Source organism: Halichoerus grypus, chromosome 3 (assembly GCF_964656455.1).
Source record: "Halichoerus grypus chromosome 3, mHalGry1.hap1.1, whole genome shotgun sequence".
Lineage (NCBI taxonomy): Eukaryota > Metazoa > Chordata > Mammalia > Carnivora > Phocidae > Halichoerus > Halichoerus grypus.
Window position 1 is genome coordinate 119,120,785 of NC_135714.1, and position 12,207 is coordinate 119,132,991.

Sequence of the window (12,207 nt, forward strand, 5' to 3'; positions counted from 1 at the left end):
GTTTCTCCCTGTCCTCCCCACTCGTGTGCTCTCTCTATCTCGCTCTCAAAAAAAAAAAAAAAAGCACCCTCTGCTTCACCTGGACTGGGAAGATGGTCTATGGGATGTTAGCCCACCGTCTTTCCTAAGAAAGCAAACCTTCCCACCAACCAGGCTCTTGAGTATTGGCTTTGGAGTGGCCAGTAACCAAACGTGAATTTGGAACTGGTTCTCTGCCCAGTAATCATTTTAAAAGCTAGAATTTTCCATTTTAAAAAGCTAGAATTTTCTGTATAAGAATCTTCCTGGGGCGCCTGGGTGGCTCAGTTGGTTAGGCGACTGCCTTCGGCTCCAGTTATGATCCTGGAGTCCCAGAATCGAGTCCTGCATCGGGCTCACTTCTCAGTGGGGAGTCAGCTTCTCCCTCTGACCCTCCCCCCTCTCGTGCTCTCTCTCACTCAAATAAATAAATAAAATCTTAAAAAAAAAATCTTCCAAACTAGGGCTTACACTACACCTTGGACCCATTTGTTAAAAATATAAATGCAACATTCAAGTAGTTTGCAAGAACAAAGTGGGGAGATGGAAATTCAGCAAATGAATTCCAGTAAAAACCTTTGCATAGTTGACAGGTGGAACTGAAAACTCGGTACCAAGGATTAATAAGCCTGGTCAATGATGTTCTTTTATTTGGACCCAAGATTCTTTGTGAGGTCTTTTTTTTTCTCTCCATCTTTGATAGTCATTAAATGCAAGTATCAACAAACTGGACCTTCGCCTTGCTTTATCATGAAGTGTTAAATAAAGATTTTCAGAATAATAAAGCATTTATTATTTTTAGCAAAATAGGCCTTTGTGTGTGTGTGACAGAGGAAAAAAAGGTTTTTTAGAATTAAGTGAAAAGAAATAAAATACTTGTTGAAAAATATTCTTTATGTCACCTCATCCTTTCAATTTCTCTTTTGCATATGTTTCTTAATCTCCTGAGTATTATCAGTACAGTTTGTGATGATAATTTCAGGTGAAGCAGTGAGCATGCATTGCAAGTGCCGGCTCACGTTCTTCTCCTGATAAGGACATCGTGTCTAAAGAGTTGGAAGACCACTGACGGGAACACGCCGTCGGCGGGCTGGAAGACGGCCTCAGCAGATGGCACGGCATCCTCAGCCTCCACCGTGTGCGAAAGGGGCGGAGTCAGCAGCCACGGCTTGAGGGTTCGTGCTGAGCGTCGTCCTCTCGTTCCCTTCCTCCCTAGAACATTCTGGTGGGAAGGAGGAGGAACACGTTTCATTAATTCTGCCTGTAGCCGCCTTGATCGCGTATGATTGTCCCCACAACGTCGCAGTCAGTATCTATGAATGTCATGTTTCCTCCACAACCACCCTCTTTCCCCAAGTGTTCGCCATTTGGAAATCACTCATGTGCTGAAGTGATTCCTCTTGATTCTATCACAATTGGGCTCCAAGGGCTTTCAAGAGGAAATAATTTCCTGATGTGATGGTTGAGTCATGCTTCGTGAAAATGAGCAATTCATTCCCAGCACGCGCTCTAGTAACATTGCATTACATTTGCCGAGAACATGTGCCTTCTGGGAGTTTTGTTTCATGAGAGTAAAAATGAAGTCACTCTGCTTTTAACTCCTTTGCTAAGCTTAACAAAACAAAGCAGCATTTCTTAATTTAAAGATGATCATGAACTGAAAGTACTGAAGTCCTCATTTTTGTCTCTTGGATCCTGAGGGCAAGCAAGGTCCCACTCGGCCAGCTGAATCTTGGCAAGACTCCTACAAGCCATGTTACACTGCCTGGCCTCAGTTTCCCTATCTGCAAAACAGGGTCAATAAAACCTGCCCCTTTTATGCCTTAAAACAGTTATTATTGGACTGATTTATACTAATGAAATCTTTTTAGAAATGTAAGTGGGACTTCATTCTGCAATTGACAATGCAGCTTCTAATAGAAGCTTCAATTTTGTTTTCTGTCTCCCTTCATTCTCAAATTTCCTACAGCCAGAGTCTTTTTTGGCCTTATGACCTGAACTCAAATTAGATACCCTCAATTTCAATTAGAAACAAAAACGATCAAAAAGCCACTGAACTCTCCCAAATGGCGGCCCCGATCTGGAGTTCCTGGTCAGCGCAGAAGCTTGCTCAGACTACCTCTTGTTACTTCTTAAAGACTCCCTCAGAGGTGACCCAGGAATGCTGGGCTGAACAGGCAGGAAACCGATGTCTCTTAGAGGCAGCTTTTCTCCTCACCTTTGCTTCCTGTCTCAGACTCAGGACTTCTCACTTTGGCCCAGTTTTTGGAACTTGGGCAACAGCCGCTGCCTCGGGGAGGAGGAGGTTCTGGGCTTAAGTCCGTTTCTATTTTGGAGGCTGCCCGCTGAGTCACCCTCACCTGCCCCAGCCCCCAGCCAGCTCTCTTATCCATTGGACAGCTTCTGCACCGTGCCTAGGACCAAGGAGCTTCCTGAAAACCTATGAACATTTTTGAGACCTGACAAAAAGAAAGGACTGACCTCGAAATATAAAAACAAAATTAAGAAACATTTAATTAAATGTCTACAAACTAAAAATGTGACATTAATTGATAAATGTTAATATTCATATAAGTGGTAATTAAATTTGAAAACAATTAGTAGGTTAGATTATTTCCCTTTATTTGTTTTTTTGAAAGATTTATTTATTTTCATTTGAGAGAGAGAGAGGCAGAGAGAAGGAAGAGAATCCCAAGCAGACTCCCCACTGAGCGTGATCTCAAGACCTGAGTCGGGGGCTTAACCAACTGAGCCCCCCAGGTGTCCCAGGTTAGTTCCCTTTGCTGAGAAACTGACTGCAAATTAAATGGTTTACTTGTAGCTAAATCATTTTTAAAAGTTTCCAGAAAACCAGTACTGTGTGTACATTTTAATATATTTGATATGATGTGTAGTGAGACCTTCAAAAGACTGAGTGCTTGAAAATTAGAATACAGACTACGTGCTAGATGGTATTAGTCAATGGTTGTTAATTTTCTTAGTTGTGTGGATGGTATTGAGGTTAAGTGGGAGAATCTTAGGAGAGACATACGGAAGTATTTAGGGGTGGTGTCCTTGCTTTCAAAATGTTCTGCAAAATAATAACAACTCTATGGTGGAAAGGAGGAGGAAATAGTCTCATTTATTCTGCTCATAGTAGCCTTGATTTTTTTTTTTTTTTTTTTTTTTAAAAGATTTTATTTATTTGACAGAGAGAGACACAGCCAGAGAAGGAACACAAGCAGGGGGAGTGGGAGAGGGAGAAGCAGGCTTCACGCGGAGCAGGAAGCCCGATGCAGGGCTCGATCCCAGGACCCTGGGATCATGACCTGAGCCGAAGGCAGACGCTTAACGACTGAGCCACCCAGGCGCCCCATAGTAGCCTTGATTATGGATAATAGTTTCCACATCTTTGTGGTTAGTTTCTTATATTTGAATGTCATTTGTTTCCTACAAAATCATCCTCTTCCCCTAGGTGTTTGCCATTTGAGAATCACTCAGCATGTCAGCCATCTGCTTTCAAAATGTTATGCAAAATGATAATACACGTGTGTATAAATATATATATATATACATGCTACACACACATATATAATATATATATTATACACACACACACACATAAAGAGAGAGAGAATCAATGTGGTGAAATGTTAACAAGTGCTTTGAAGACCGTAATAAACCAGGTAAGAGGATAAAGAATGATGGATAGCATGGTCAGGAAAAACCTCTTGAAATAGTAACATCTGAACCAGGTAAGAGTGAAGTGAAGAAACAAGATATACAAAGATTTGAAAGAGAAGTATTCCAGGCACAAGGAAAGGCATATGCAAAGGCCCTGAGGCAGGACTTATTAGAACTTGATACTGTCCAGCTAAATTGTTGTTGCTGTTAATCTGGTGAGAGTAAAATGTGCTCTAATGATACTAATTTGTATTTCCCTGCTTACTTTTCATATATTTATTTGCTATGTGTGCCTCATTTTCTGTGAAATTCTTGTCAAGCCTTTTCCCTAGTTTTCTATTGGGGTGTCTTTTTCTTATTGATTTGTAGGAGTTATTAATATATTCTGGATATGGCTCCTTTGCCTATTATGTGTGAAGCAAATATCTTCTCCCACTTTTATGGATTGTCTTTTTATTCTTCTTATGGTGTTTTTCTAAGAACAGTTGTTCTTCATTTTTATGTAGCTGAATTTATCAATCATTTTATAATGTGTTTTTGCATCTGATTTAAATTTTTTTCTTATCCTGAAGTAAAAAGAGATGTTCCATTTATATTATTCTAAATGTTTTATGGTTGTGTTTTTCATATTGAAGTCTTTAATACACCTAGAATTGAGTTATGTATAATATGAGGTAAGGATCCAATTTTGTATTTTTTTCCATATGAATATCTTAATGTTTGGGCACCATTTATTAAAGTAGCCCACCCTTTTCCTATTGATCTGTAGTGACCACTCTATCAATGAAGGCACTATTTATGCATTTATGTTTCCATTGGTTTATTTTATTTTATTCCATTGGTTTATTTGTTCCCAGATTGATACTACACATTCTTTAATTTATATCTTGATATTTATATCAAGAGCTTTATATCTTGATATTTAACAGAGACATTCTCTCACCTTGCTCTTCAGCCAGAGTCTTGTTTATTCTTGAACCTTTGTTTTTCTACCTAAGTTTTAGATTTAACTTGTCAAATTCTATGAAAAATCCTGCTGGGGATTTTAACTGAGATGCTTTGGAGTTATCAATCAGTGTAGGGGATGGACATATTAACAATGTTGAGTCTTCCTGCCCAAGAATATGTTAAATCTTTGCATTTATTTAGTCTTTCTTCAATGTCTTTGAATAAAGTTTTATAATTTTCTTCTTAAAGGACTTATTTCTAAGAACTTTCTTTTGGTTACCTTTTAAAGATATCTTTACAAATCTTCATTTTCTAATTTCTTATGGCTAATGTATAGAAATATACTTGATTTCTATATGTTGATTTTGTATATTGGTTTTACCTAGGAACCAAGTGAAATATTTATTAATTCTAATTATTTATTTGTAGATTCTTTTCTACATAAGTAATCAATCGCCTGCAAACAAGAGCACTTTTTTTTGTTATTTCTAATTCCTATACAGTTTTTTCCTTTATCTGGTTTTATTGCACCGGTCAAGATGTTCAACACAGTATTAAATAGGAGCGGTGAAGCTGACACACATATCTTGTTCCTGATCTTAAAGAGAAATGGTAAATATGAGGTCTGCTGTAGGTTTTTCATAGATACCTTTTCTGACATGTGTTTTCGAACACCACCAATTCTCAGCAGATACTGGCTGGGTGTCCCCCGGATTTTTTTTTAAGATCTAATTTTTTAAGTAATCTCTACTCCCAACGTGGGGCTCAAACCCACAACCCTGAGATCGAGTCGCGCTCCACCCACTGAGTCAGCCAGGCGCCCCAACGGTGTCCCACAAACTTAACTCACTTCTGACACTATCTACCTGGGGAGAGTGTCAGATCCCACAGGTTTAGGGCTCATCCCACAAGACTTTCCCCGCTTCAGATGCCAATCACAAGTCCAGGTTGTCACGGACTATAATTTGGAGTTCCCACCACCCCTTCCTCAGGTTTAACTAATTTGCTGGAGAAGCTCACAGAACTCAGGAAAACCAGTTTACTCACTTCATTACTAATTTATTATCATAGGATATTAAAGGATATGAGTGAACAGCTGGACAAAGAGATACCCAGAGTGAGGTCCAGAAGGGTCCTGAACACAGGGGCTTCTGTCCCTCTGGAGTTTAGGGTGGGTCACCCTCTGGGCACGTGCATACATCATGTTCTCATTCACCAACCTTGAAATTTCCCAAACCCCATAGGTCAGGGACTTTTACAGGAACACATAATTGATTAAATCATTGACTGTTGGTGATGGAACTCAATCTCCAGCCCCTCTGCCTCCTTAGGGGTCAGGGGGTGAGGCTGAAAGTTTCAACCTTCTAATCACCTGGTTGGTTCTGTGGGCAACCAGCCTCTACCCTCAGGTTACCGAGGCGCTTTCCAAGAGTAACCTCATTAACCCAATGAGGGGTGATTGAAAGGGGCTGTTATTAATAACAAGGCCCCCCATTTCACCTTTATTGCTCTGAAGCTACTTCAAGAACTAAGGGCAGGAGATCAAATATTATAACAAAAGATACTCCCTTTGTTCTTAGTAGGAAATTCCAAGGGTTTGGGGAGCTTGGGCCAGGAGCTGTGGATAAAGACCAATACATATTTCTTATTATAAACCACAATATCACACACATACACCCTTTTCCTCATTAAATCCTCCTCAAGCCCATCCTGCTTGTTGTAAAGTTATAACTTTATTATTCTCTTCTGTACTGGACTGGGTGCCCTATACATTACCTCATTTAATCTTTACAATAACCCTTATGAAGTAGGTATTATTGCTTCTTTTAGAGAAATTAAGGGAATTTTCTTTTTTTTTTTTAAGATTTTATTTATTTATTTATTTGAGAGAGAGATCACAGAGGGAGAGGGAGAAGCAGATTCCCCACTGAGCAGGGAGCCTGATGCGGGGCTCCATCCCAGGACCCCGGGATCATGACCTGAGCGGAAGGCAGGTGCTTGACCCACTGAACCACCCAGGTGCCCCTAAGTAACTTTTCTAAAATAGTATTGCTGGAAAGGGATTGAGCAAGGTTTGTCTAACTTTGCAAGCTCTGCTTTCTCCAGAAATCTTTGCCGCCTTCTCCTCGGGTTGAAATCTATTCCAGTAAAGGGAACTCTGTGAGGATGAATCAGAGCAGTTGATTTGAACAGAGGAGACTGTGAGGAGAGGAAGTAAAGAGAAATGGGAACTTAAGTGGACAGTGAGCACCCCCTCCCCTGGCATATGATGCGGAATTTGTGGCAAGCAGGCATTCCACCTTCGCTGCCTGGGTCACCTTCACATCCAAATGTCTTCTCTCAAGACTCCCTAGGGTGTCTATAGCCGTGGCAATCCAGATAATTACGGGCTGATGAGGGCCACACGGTGGTTCCCACTGCATGCCACGCTCAAGCCAATCACAAGTGCTCCCTTCTTTTGTTTTGTTTTGTTGCTACCAAGCTGGCTCCCCTGATTACCACTTCCTAAAAATCATCTCACCATCCTACACATCCTGTGTTAAGCACTTGTTATTCCTGCTACAAACTCTTGTTTAGCCTCTCATTTCCTTTGATGAAGAAGTAATAAATAGGAGATGGAAATCCACAGGTAAGATGCATTCATTTGTTCAGCAAATATCGAATGAGAGCCTCCTATGTCTCAGGCACCATGCAAGGGGCTAGGGATATAGCAATGAACAAGACTGACAAACCCCACTGATGCTTACATTCGAGTGATTGAAGACAAGCATCGAGCAAATAGACAAATACACAAAATAACTGTGGATTGGAATAAGGGATAACCATGAAACAAATTGGGTAATGAGCTAGGGGGTAAAGGGGCAGGACTTCTGAGACGGAATGGTCAGGGACGGCATCTCCCACACACACCGGAGTTCAGGGCTGATAGTTGAAAGAGACAGCGTGCCATATAAAGAATGGGAGGGGAGCACTGGGCAGAAGAATCAGCAGGTGCACAGGCCTGGGGCCGGGAAAATGCTTGGCAAATTTGAGGAACAGAAGGTCTGGCTGGAGTACAGTGAACGGGAGAACGGACTAAATGACACTGGAGAAGGGCGGGGGAGCCAGACCACTGCAAATAGTTTGCATTTTATTCTAACTGCAGTGGAAAGTCCATGCAGGGTTTCAGCAGGGCAACGGCATGATCTGCTTTACTATTTTGAAAGATCACTTAGGTCACTGTGTGCAAAGCGGGTGGGAGAGTAAGAGATGAAGGCAGCATGCCTGGGGAGTGTCTTTTTTTTAACACAGTTTTCCCGGAGGCTCCACTCAGTGACCCTCCACCCTCCCCTGACATCCCATTGGTCAGGTGGTCAGCCCTAGCTGCAAGAGATACTTGAAAGGTGACTATTTTAGGCACAGGAAGGCAAAGGGAACAATGGTTTGCGAATGGCTTTTGGGTAGCCAATCCGGTATCTGCCACTGGGGTCATCTGCGTTATACTTAAAACAAGCCACATGGGTGGGGCCATTTTTATTGGGCTCGTTTATAAAGGGCAAGCAGTGTTAAAACACACAGAGCTCACAGGGCTTGAGTGCCAGGCTTCTGACCTCAAATTCGATGTGCTCTTCTCACTACCTTTCATTTTTCTGGGCTCTGCAAAAGGCCGACCCTAGTCACACAGCTCCTGCCGTGTCTCCAGGTGAACGATTCTTCCAGCTCGGGGTTTAACGTCCAGCGTCCCTGAGCAGTTATCATGGCTGGATGGGCACCGAGGGGAGGCCAGGCCATCGGATCAGACTTTGGAATGGAGAGAAGCCTTTTAAAAACGAAAAGAAAAAATACTATCTTGGGTGATACCCGGAAATACTGTTCCACCGAACAGAAGGATAAGGTCGAGACATCCCAGGGGGTGTGGAAGACAGTCCGTCGGAGTGTGGGAAGGACACTCACATCTTGTGTTTGTATGGCCATAGATGACACAGACATGGAGGGTTAGCACTGCTAATATTTAATACAGGAATTGACACGTTCCCTTTCAGTGGATTGTGACAGTATGTGCCTACAAGTGCCTGCTTAAGGGGATTTGCCAGGAATAGTGTCTTAAATGGTAAACTATAATTCTTTGTGATGAGATGGGGAGTATAAATGAAATTCTACTCAGAAAAACAATGGCTAATAACCATACATATGCCTTCACATGACCTTGCAGCCAGAATGTGGAGTTACAGATTATATGCAATGAGTATTTAACACAGGTACATTTTTTCCAGATTAAGGAATAATCTCTTTCATGCATTCTTTTGTGTCCTTTTCCCCATTTTAACCAGTTAGGATGGTGATCTTTTCCAAGTAACGACATGACCCCGTGTTTTCTGTTGTGAAAATTCAGTGACATAACTAATGGATAACTAATTAGACAACTGACGGATAACCAGAATCCTAGACTAGTCACAACCAATGAAAAATATGAAGAATATCACGTGGATTGGGGATTTGTGCTGGCACAATCAGAGCACTATCTCCCTGAAGGCGGACTGACAATCAGAGGATTGCTTTGGTGCATGAGGAATCAGAACGAGGGGAGTTCTCACGTCTCCATGTAATGTTTAATGCTGGCTGATAGACCCATTCACAACAGCAATTACTGGGCCAGCGGGACCAGGAAATTCAAGGAAGGCAATTACTTGGACAGAATTAGGATGGGTAATGTTGAGCTCTGGGACACTTGTTTTTTGATATGTTTATGGTCACTAACTTTCACTTTTTAAAATTTCTTTTTTCCTTTATCTTTTTATTGTGGAGATTTGGAAACATAAAAATACACAGTATAAAAGAATGACATCCCCCCTCCCCCGCCGTGTACCCATCACCCAACTTCAATCATTAGTCACACAAGGTCATTATTCACACTGGTTTTATCTACACCCCCATCCCCTTTCTCTACCTCTTGTATTGGAATTTGAAGTAAATTCCAAAATCCTGGTTGTTTCTTAAGATATTTTATGGAACCAAGTCCTGCTGGTTTGATAGCCATGTTATTCTTTCTCTGGTGACTGTAGATGTCTCTGCTCTGATCTTAAAATGGCTCCCAAAGAGCCATTTTTGAGTTCTTGGAGGAAGCCTATGTTCTGACAACAATTAGCATTATCATTAGGCAGAGTACATTCCACTTACTTTTATCTTTCCTTAATTACACAGGAGCATCATTCTCAGATCTCTGACAAGACTGCACTGTGACGCAGAAATGCCAGGCTTTCTATGTTCTGCCCAGGGACTCAACCCACGTGCCGGATCTCTGCGACTGGGGTCCGAGAGTCTGCGCGGTTAGCGAATTCTCAGGTGACTCTGCCCGCTCAGTTGGAAAAGCAATAGCTGGGCATGTTGTCAGAGGCTGTTCAAGTACATAGGTGTTTGAGCCATGGTGCCGAGAAAACCAGCCACATTTTCTAATGCTACTCCCTCCGCTCTCTCTTGCTGGCCCCCACCTCTCACAGGTGGGAGGCTCTGAGGCTGGAAGGCTGACATTCCATGGAGGTTGCGTCAGGGAGGTTCTACAGAACAAAGGGCATGAACTTTGAAATAGCTGTTGGCTGCTCAGCAATCACTCAGATTTCTGGCTGTTTCACATAGTCATGGGGCTGTAGATCTTCCCTACATAAGTGGTGTTCCAGTACACACACACACACACACACACACACGCACACGCACACACATGCACACACACAGGCCAAGTGCTAAATTTTGGATAGCTCTACTGTGTAAAGAAATTTTGAGAAATTTCTCTGATACCTCCATTCTACTGGGATAAGTTATTTTCCTTTTAGGGACAATTTTGGTAGGTATGGATGGAACAGAGCTCCCCCCAGTATATATCCCGCTCACATGGTGAACTTGAATATGACTCCATTTTTTATTTTAAGCTACTTAAGATTCTCTTGTTTTGGAGAAACTATATCCCTCTGCCCCAACTATGAGCTAGATTCTAGAGATTAGAAGAAACTCGGGAAGCTGCTCATTGGTGAAGGTATCTTAAATACTTGCATTTGGTTCTGCATAGTTTGTGCATAAGGTTAACTAGAAGGTAATGTCCCCTGGTGATCCACGACTCTCTCACAACTCATGTTGACTCATAAGGAAAGAAAAAGAAGTGATAGGTTAGGGAAGTACAAGATTAGATTAATTCAGGACTAATGAATTTATAACCCATGTTTTGCAGAAAACTGTGCTCTAGCCAGATAGAGATTTTAAAGAGCTATATGACATGAAATGCTTTGGTTTGTTTTAAAAAATAAACAAGTTCTGTTCAACTTAGTTTACTGTAGGCTTCAAACGTGTTATTGGCTCTTTTGAAATTTGGGCTTATTTGAAACGTAAAAAGGTCCTGAAAGTGGTGTCTTCAGTTGGTTCATCAAAGTTCCTCCTGATGATGGGGGTAAACTTCAGCACAGCGTTTATGTTTGTCTTTGAAATGTATTAAATCTTCCTTTTGCTGAAGTTCTTTTTGTTTTAGAGCTCCAGGTCTGAAACAGTACCAGATCCTTACCACAAGAGGGAGCTGGACCATGAAGAATTAATGGGTTGCTTTGGAACTAGAAATAAAAACAGGGCGAGTGCATGTGATTTGAGGTAAGACCATCAGTAAGAGCTGTTGAGACAGAAGTTATTCCTCAAGTGATTACCCCATTCTTGCAGTTGTTTATACCAAAATTCAGAGTTAGCCTTGACTTTTCTAACTTCCCAACCTATTAAGCTTGTCCTTTTATTCTGTTACTTTGACTGACCCTGGGCTACCAATTCTTAGAGAGAGCAAATATCTCATGCCATTTATATGCCCAGCAACCACTGCGGAGCCCACACCACAACCAGCTTCTTTGTACACGGCTCTTACAGGCTCTTGCTCGCCAGGCCAATATCGCCCCAGGGCCAGGTACCGGGCAGCTAAAGGCCCCCCTACACCCGAGAGCCTGTTGAAATTATTCAAAGGAGTCAATCCTAAACCTGCTTACCCTGCCTCACCTGTTCCTTCCCCCAAAATCATAATAAAGGTCCTTGTCCACGTTTTCCCCTGCTCCCTTGCGACTGACATTCATACTTCCCCATGTGACCTCCCCGCACCGCCCCCCTCCCACCAGCACCAACTCCACCGTGGTGCCCTCTCCTCTGGGAACGGTGAGTCGCCAGGTAGCCAACTGTCTTTCAATGGCACTTGTCTCCTGGTGTGCTGGCCTCACCATACCTGAATAATAATAATATACACCTTTGAAAAGAGCCCCATATCTCGTCTCTACAAATTCTATTGTCATTGGCTTTACGGCATGTCTGAGATTCAGCCACTTCTCCTTGTCCCTTCTGTTTGCCTCCACCATCGTCTTGTCCTTCCTGCTGTCACCTGGCCCCACACTCACTGCAGTCTGTTCTCCACCTGTTAACAGTGAGAGTGATAGAGTGATCTTGGGATAGCAGGAAAGCAGCTCTTAGCCTCTTCTGTTCAGAGCACTCCAATGGGTGGGCTAAGAGCAATTAAAATTATACAAGTGTTTTTGGAACCTATAGTAAATGAAGTTAGACAAAGCTGGTTTGTTTTGAAAAACAGAC

The 12,207-nt window shown here is 42.1% G+C and overlaps 1 long non-coding RNA gene across 2 annotated transcripts; it reads right to left on the reverse strand.

Annotated features, from left to right (window-relative positions):
• Positions 1–891: 891 nt before the first annotated feature.
• Positions 892–10,107, reverse strand: LOC144381271 (uncharacterized). 2 transcript variants are annotated; one of them, XR_013446174.1, is made up of 3 exons: positions 9,787–10,107; positions 8,248–8,428; positions 892–1,240 (listed from the first exon to the last, which is right to left on the reverse strand). It is a non-coding gene; the product is annotated as an uncharacterized LOC144381271 (long non-coding RNA). The 2 variants fall into 2 exon arrangements; XR_013446175.1 differs by lacking the exon at positions 8,248–8,428.
• Between the last annotated feature and the right edge of the window lie 2,100 nt (positions 10,108–12,207).